We start from the raw sequence: 8,783 nt of genomic DNA, 5'->3' as shown, positions 1-8,783 counted from the left end.
TCCGAGGTCGGGGCGGGGGCGGGGTCGAACGGGGGCAGGTCCCAGAGGAGAGCGAGGGCACCACCTTGTGGCCACGATGGGAATGACACTCCTCGCGGAAGGGCTCTTTCTCCCTGGGCCTGGCGCTGAGCGTCCACTCCAGATAATAGGCTACAGGGAGTCTAGGAGCCCTGCGTCATCAGTCACTCCAGTCGCCTAAGCCTAGGCCCTGAGGGTGCAGGCCCAGACGTGGAGGAGGTGACGGTAGCCTGGCGTGCCCCGGCCGCTGGGCCTCAGTCGGTTGAACGTCATCTGATGCCCTTTCAAGGCCCCCGGTTGGATCACCGGGTCTGGGCACATGCCCTGGTTGTGGGCTCCATCCCAGGTAGGGGGCGTGTACGAGGCAGCCAATCTGTGTTTCGCTCTCATATTGATGTTTTTCCATCTCCCTCTCCCTTCCTCTCTCCATAAAAAATCAGTAACTATATATATATATATATATTTTTTGTTTGTTTGTTTGTTTGTTTTTAAAGGTAACCTGGTGCCCAGCCGTGTGACTCAGTGGTTGAGCATCACCCATGAACCAAGAGGTCACTGGTTCGATTCCGGTCAGGGCACATCCCCCGTGGGGGGCATGCAGGAGGCAGTCAATCCTATTTCTCTCTCATCAGTGATGTTTCTATCTCTTTATCCCTCTCCCTTCCTCTCAAAAATAAAATAAAATGGTAACCTGGTGCAACATATCCCATTGGTGGCTGAAACTGATTGGAAAAAGTGGGATCAGATCCGTAACTGACTGTCATGAAAGGAAGCATCTACTGGGAGAGCCCGGCTCATCAGGGCAGGGAAGGATGTATCAGTGTCCACCCCTAATTACTCTTCAACCCTTTACAGTCATTTCATTGCATAGAGCCTGCACTTGGTGAGACCACTAATTGCTGAAAAATGGACATTTCACAGACCTTATCTTATAGTTGTATTGGCAGAATTTGACATGATCGCTGAAATTTTCTTTTCTCATAATATCTTAGAGCTTCTCCTCCTTCTTTGCCTTCTTGGGCAGCTTTTTATTCGTAGATCTTTTAAAGAAACGAAAAATAGCATGCACTGTTCTAGCTGTGTTATTGTTATGCTCATCTTACAGATGTGGAAACTAAGATAAATAACTTGCCTTAGGTCACAATGCTGAGAACAGGCTGCCTGGCTCGAAAGCACGGTGCTCTGAAACACCACACTAATTTGCCATAAAGGTTGGTCTCCTGGGGGTTCTGGATCTGGGCTTCTTCTACTGCACACTTCCTGAGGGTTTCCATTTCCACCTGAGGACTTCCCTGCCTACCCAACCAGCCCTTTCTCTTGGGCTCCATGCCCACTTAACCATTCAATTACTAGACAACTGCATCTGAATATCCCATTGTCGCCTCAATATCAACTTGTCCAAAATGCAATTCACCACCTCCCTCCTAAGTCTCTTCCTATAATATCCAATGCAAAACAGCCACTGATATCTCCATTCGCCCAAACATTCCAACCCGGAACCTGGATTTCATCCTCAAGTCAAAGTCAAAATTAAAATCCCAATGAGATACCATTTTACCTCCATTAAGATGGCTTAAAAAGAGAGAGAGAATATCAACAATTGGTGGCAATATAGAACCCTCATGTACTGCTGGGGTGTGTGTGTTTGGCGGGGGATGTAAAATGGTATAGCCACTTTTAAAAATAGTCTTCGTAGTTCCTCAAAAACTTAAACATAGCCCTGGCCAGTGTGGCTCAGTTGGTTGAGCACAGTGCCATGCATCAAAAGGTCACTGGTTTGATTCCCAGTCAGGGCACATGCCCGAGGTTCGGGCTCAGTCCCCAGTACGGGCATGCAGGAGGCAGCTGATCAATGTTTCTCTCTTACATGGATGTTTCTCTCTCTTGCTCTCTCCCCCTCTCCCTTCCTTCCTTTCTCTTTAAAACCAATAAAAACATATTTCAAAAAAAGTTAAACATCGTTATGATTTAACCCACCAATTCCACTCCAAGGTTTACCTGAGAGAAATAAAAGCATGTGTCCATCTGTATACTAATAACAAGTTGGAAACAACCCACATGTTCATCAGCTGATGAATGGACAAGTAAAATTTGGTATGTCCATACAACAGAATATTAGTAATACAATGAAGGACTTCTACATGCAACGACATGGATGAACCTTACAAACATTATTTTAAGTGAGAGAAAGCAGTATATTCAATGATATATGAAAGATCACATCTTTTATAATTCCATTTATAAAATAGAATAGGCAAATCTATAGCAGATTAATGGTTGTCTAGGGTTGGGGAAAATGGGAGGATTAAAGGTTGACAGTTACTGGGTATAGGGTTTCTTTTTTGAAGTGATTTAAGTGTTCTGAAATTAGTGATGATGGTGGCACAACTTTATTAATATACTGAAAGCTCCTGAATGATATACTTTAAGTGGGTGAGTTATATAGCATGTGAATTATATCTCAATAAAACTTTTACCAAATATTGGACACAGGATTTAAATAGATATTCCTCCAAAAAAGAATACAAATGGCCAATAAACACACAAAAAGATGCTCAACATCATAGCCATCAGAAAAATGCAAATCAAAGCTAATGCTAAGCTTCTGTTTCTTTTTCTTTTTTTAAATATGTTTTATTGATTTTCTACAGAGAGGAAGTGAGAGGGATAGAAAGTTAGAAACATCGATGAGAGAGAAACACTGATCAGCCGCCTCCTGCATGCCCCGCACTGGGGATGTGCCCGCAACCAAGGTACACGCCCTTGACCGGAATCGAACCTGGGACCCTTGAGTCCGCAGGCCGACGCTCTATCCACTGAACCCAACCAGTTCTGGCATAAGCTTCTGTTTCATACACACTAAGATGGTATAATGAAAAAGACAGACAGTAACAATGTTGACGAGAATGTGGAGAAATTTCAGCCCGTACCATTGCTAATGGGACTGTAAATGGTGTAACTGCTGTGGACAAGTTTGGCAGCTCCTTATCATTTGACTCGCAATGCCATTCCTAGGTATATACCCTAGAAATGAAAACATATGTCCCCACAAAAATTATACACAAGTGTTTATAATACCACTACTCATAATAGCCTAAAAGTGTGCATTAATTAATGAATAAACAAAATGTGGTATATCTGTACAATGGAATATTATTCTCAACAAAAAGGAATGAAGTATTGATACATGTTACAGCCTGGATGAATTTTAAAAACATTATGCTATGAGAAAAGCCAGTCACAAAAGGCCAAATAGTATATGTTCCATTTATATGAAATGTTCGGAATAGGAAATTCATAGAGACAGTAGATTAGTGGTTGCTACGGGCTGGGGCAGGGAGAAAAGGAGAATGACTGCTAAATGGATATGGAGTTTCTTTAGGGGTAATGAAAATTTTCATAAGTTAGATATTGGTGATGGTTGTATAACCTTATGACTACACTAAAAACCATATAAATTATATAAATTATATCTCAATTTAAAAAAAATACATCAAATCTCATCATCCAAAAAGCATCACCATTACCATTATGGTAACATTCCAGATATCTTCCTATGCATGTATATGGCTAGAAAGGTGGATTGGATGGATGGATGGATGGATGATGGATGGATGGATAGCTATACTGATTGAATATGCAATCAATACTCTTTAAAAGAATGGGAAGATACAATAGATTCTGTGTTTATTAAAAAAGTATCTGGATATCTTCCTTTTGTGCCCATGCTGCAGAATCACCTCCCAAAATTTGGGTTCATGTGCCCGATGCCCTAGTAGGCCAAAACATGGGGACACTGGTACTTGGAGTCAGAGAAAGGTTTATTGGATCTGGCTGAGGCAAGAGGATGACAGGAGAACAAGATCTCTCAAATCCAGCTCTCTCAAAAAAACAAAAGTAGGGAGAATTTATGCAGCTAGGGAGTAGGAGAGGGGCGGTCCCAGGGAGCTCAGAGAGAAGTCTGTGTTTCTTTAGTCATAGATAACACTTTTTTCACATCAGAGTCCTGGGAGACAGCAGCTAGTCACAGAAACCTTGAAGACATTCTTTCTTTCTGCAAAACAAACTCATAAATTCTCCATGTGACCCTGAAGTTATCTCCTCCTGCTTGACAAATAGACACCACATCAGCAACTTATGACTACATTCATGAGAACAAAAGGAGCTGAGCAGAAAGAGCGATTAACATGTGAACAAAGGCCTACTTAAGAACTAAATTATTTCATTCTATTCTACAGAAATACTAGGGGCATTAAAATCACGAGGGGCTGGGCTATAGCCACTCCTCACCCTTTGTCATTCTATCCTGTGCTGCAGGACGGTGACCTGCATAGATTGCTTGATTCAATCGGTTCCTAGCTGGGTTTAGCCAGTAAAAGTCACCGCAGGACTCAGAAGCCTGGAGAAGTGAGGTGAGTACACTTATCCCTCAGATTTCTCTTTGGGGGTTGATGCATTTCTCCACATAGGTCCCAGCCTTCCTCATGCAGCTGCCCTCTCTGTGTTCTAGTGGCCTTTCCTTCCTCTTCTACCTTTGAGACTATGTGGATACAGGTCTTAGCTGTCACTAGTTCTGCAATGCAGTAATCCCCCTTGTTGGTTTAAACCCTGCCCCTGCATTTGTAAACAGTACCATCATTAAACTCTCTTCAAAGTCATGAGGAACTCAAGAACTTGAAAATATTTAGCTTAATTATGTAGTTAATAGGCTTGATAATTAATGCGTGTAAAAAGCTATTGTTCCAGGAACTAAAATGTATGACGGCCTATCCCCAGGACTCCAGGAAACCTGGAAGCAATTTGACCCTTGTGCCCAGGAGGACTGGACACAATCAAGATGGTATCCAAGCCATTGTGCTCCAGGAAGAGACTTTCCGGCAGCCCAGGTCACTGTCAGCAGATGAAGGGATGCTCAGAAAATCACCTGACTGCAGCTTTTATCTGACTAACCTTTTCCCCTGAATTTCAAACTCTTTACCTACATTTTCTTCTCCTTATAAAAAAAAAAGGGGGGGGGGGGCAGACTTGAACCTGGCTGGTGTGGCTCAGTGGTTGAGCTTCAACCCATGCATAAACCAGGAGGTCACGGTTCTATTGCAGGTCAGGGCACATGCTTGGGTTGCAGGCTCAATTCCCAGTAGGAGGCAGCCGATCAATCATTCTCTCTCATCATTGGTGTTTCTCTCAAAAAAAAAAAAAAAGGCCGACTTGAGATGTAGGATGGGTACATAACCTGCCATCTTCTTATATCACTGGCCATCTGAATAAAGCACCCATTAAGATTCAATTCTCGTTTCTACCTATAGGTGCTGGTAGCATGAACACTGACTTTTCAGGTTTCACAATTACCCCATTTTAATATCCCAGGAACTAGACTCCTACAAAGTTTTAAATATGTGTTAATCAGTGTTAGTATAAATCAGCAGTACATTTAATAGTTATAAAATTGTACTAGGATTAAAACTGATTTGATAGTATTATTATCAATCAGTTTTTAATTTAACACAAGAAAAAAGAAATTAAAGTGAAATTAAAGGAATTGTTGAACTTCAAATACTTCCTTACCACAAAAGATATTGTTTCACCAAAGCTACTTCATTCGTTAGAGGTCAAGAGCTATTGTTTAGATTGAAATATTACTTCTTAAAAATTCTCGATATTTTTTATTGATTTCAAAGAGAAAGAAAGGGAGAGAGAGAGAAACATCAATGATGAGAGAGAATCATTGATCGGCTGGCTGCCTCCTGCACTCCCCACACTCAGATCGAGCCTGCAACCTGGGCATGTGCCCCAACAGGGAATCGGGAATCGAGACATGACCTCCTGGTTCATAGGTCAACGCTCAACCACAGAATCACTCCCGCCGGGCCTCTCTAAAGATTTTAAAACACATGTTTCAATCTAAACAATAGCTCCTAACTCCCAGCTTTGAAAGATAAATATCTTTGAAATCTCACATTTCCTCTAACCTCACTCTTTCATCTTCTGGTTTTTGTTATATTATTATATTTGCATTACTCAAACTTATCCCATTCATACTCTGTTCTGTAACCATCATTCCCGTAATTGTTTGTTACTGGTCATACTATTTAAATGGATCCATGTTTATCCCCAATCCTTTTATATGACTTTTCTATTACTGAGTTCTTTATATTGATTCATCTTTTAATTGACTTAATGTCATTGTCAAACAGTTATTGCTATTTTTGTTGTTCTGAAAGTTACATCATGGATGTTATATTCCTTTAACATTTTCATGTTTGACAAAGTCTACCTTTGCCTTTTTTATATTTGAATAATATTTTATCTGGGTTGAATATTCTTAAGTAGCATTTTCATTTTCCCAGAATTTTATAAACAAAGCTCCACTATTTTTCTTGAATATTTATTTTGAGAAGTCTGAAGCTAACCACATTTTTTTTTTACCAACCTTAAATATGACTTGCTTTATCTGTTTGAAATACTTAAACAATTATTTTATTCTTGAAGTTTGAGTAATTTTTGTGTCAGGTGCTTTTTCTCAAAATTTCAAGGAACACTATGTTCTTTCAACCTGCAAATTCACTTTAAATTTTTTATTTATTGACTTGAGAGAGAGGAAGAGAGAGAGAGATTTGTTGTTCCATTTATTTATGTGTTCACTGGCTGCTTCTTGCATGTACCCTCGGTGTATTGGGACGATGCTCTACCCATCTAAACTACCCGGCCAGAACCCAGATTCACCTCTTCCTTCATTTTAGGAAAATTCTCTTTGAATACGTCTCTGGCATTCTACTCAGTGGGTTTTTATTCAGGAATAGCTGCTATCCTTGTCCTAAATTACTTTCTATGCCTTTCATATTTATTAGCATCTCTCTAATTTCTTGAAGCTTTGTCATTTCCATCTGCATCTTTTGTGATTATCTCAAACTAGAAATAGATCCACATATATCTGCCCCACTAATTTTTGGCAAAGATGCAACAGTAAGTCAATGGTCAAATGATAGCCTTTTCCACAAATGGTGCTGGAGCGATTGGATATTCCCAGGCCCCCTCCCTCCAAAACATGAACTTCAACCTAAACCTCACACCTTTTATAGAAATTAATTCAAAATGAGTTCTACGGTCTTAAGTAGAAGTTATAAAACTACAACTTTTAGAAAACACAGGATAAAATCTGTGACTGTGGGGCTGGAAAAAGAGTCTTTTAGATTTGACCCCAAAAGCATAATCCATAAAAGAAAAAATGATAAACTGGACTTCATAAAAATTTTTGAAAAACTTGTTCTGTGAAAGACGCTGTTAGAGGATGAAAAGACAAACTACAAGAGGGGTGGAGGGAGGTCAAAGTGGGTAAAGGGGGTAAAATATATAGTGAAGGAAGGAGACCAGACTTTGGGTGGTGAGCGCACAATGCAATATATAAATGATGTATTATGGAATTGTACGCTTGAAACACGTAATTTTATTAATGAATGTCACCCCAATAAATTTTTTTTTTATTAATTTCAGAGAGAGAGAGAAAGAGAGAGAGAGAGAGAGAGAGAAATGTTGATGTGAGAGAGAAACATAGATTGGTTGCCTCCCAAATGCACTCCAACCAGGGATCAAACCCACAACCCAGGCATGTGCCCTGACTAGAAATGGAACCTGCAAACTTCCAGTGCACGGGATGTCACTCAAACCAACGGAGCCACAGCAGACAGGGCTAAATTTAATTTTTTTAAAAAAGACGAGCTACAGATTTGGAGAAAATACTTGTAAGGCACATATAACAAATGACTTCTGTCTAGAATATATTTTTTAAAAAAACCTCTCAAAACAGTTAAAAACAAGCAATCAAATTACAAAATGGGCAAAAGACATGGACAGGAATTTCACTGAAGAAATAAGCACATGAAAAGATGCCCAACACCATTAGAGAAATGCAAATTAAAATCCTAGGGTATCACCACATGTGACAGAATGGCTCAAGGAAAAAATACCAATAGCACCATATGTTGGTGAGGATGCAGAGAGACAAGATCTCTCATACACTGCTAGTGGGAATGTAAAATTCCAGAGTGGTACAGTCACTGTGGAAAATTGTTTGACAGGTTCTGAAAAAAATTAAATATGTGCTTAATATACAATCCAGCAATTATACCCTTGGGCATCTATCCCAGAGAGATGAGAACACCTATATGAATAGTAATAGCAGCTTTATTCATGATAGCTCAAAACTGGAAACAATTCAAATGTCCTTAAAAAGATAGCCTGGCTGTTGTGGCTCAGTGGTTGAGTGCTCACCCATGAACCAGAAGATCACCGTTGGATTCCAGGTTAGGGCACATGCCTGGTTGCAGGCTTGATCCCCAGCAGCAGACGTGCAGGAGACAGCCGATGGATGATTCTCATCATTGATGTTTCTCTCTCTCCCTCTCCCTTCCTTTCTCTGAAATCAATAAAAATATTTTTTAAAAAAGGTAAGTGGTTAAACAGTGGTACATCCATACTATGGAATATTACTCAGCACCAAAAAGGAATGAACTCTCAATAAATGCAACATGGATGGGCCTCAAGAGAATTATGCCAATCTTGAAAGATTGTATACTATAATTCCATTTATATAAAATTCTTGAAATGACAAAATTACCGAGATGGAAAAGAAATTAGTGATTGCCAAGTACTGACATGGGCAGGGGAGGAGGAGAGGGACAAGACAGAGGTGGGTATGGCTATTAAAGGGTTGCATGAGAGACCCCTGGGGTGATGGAATTATTCTCTACCTTGAATATGGTAATGGT

The sequence above is a fragment of the Myotis yumanensis genome, unplaced genomic scaffold, assembly GCF_028538775.1.
Source record: "Myotis yumanensis isolate MYYU_CA2020_CCGP unplaced genomic scaffold, mMyoYum1.0.hap1 SCAF_9, whole genome shotgun sequence".
Taxonomy (NCBI): Eukaryota; Metazoa; Chordata; class Mammalia; order Chiroptera; family Vespertilionidae; genus Myotis; species Myotis yumanensis.
Note: the sequence above shows the minus strand (reverse complement) of the source record.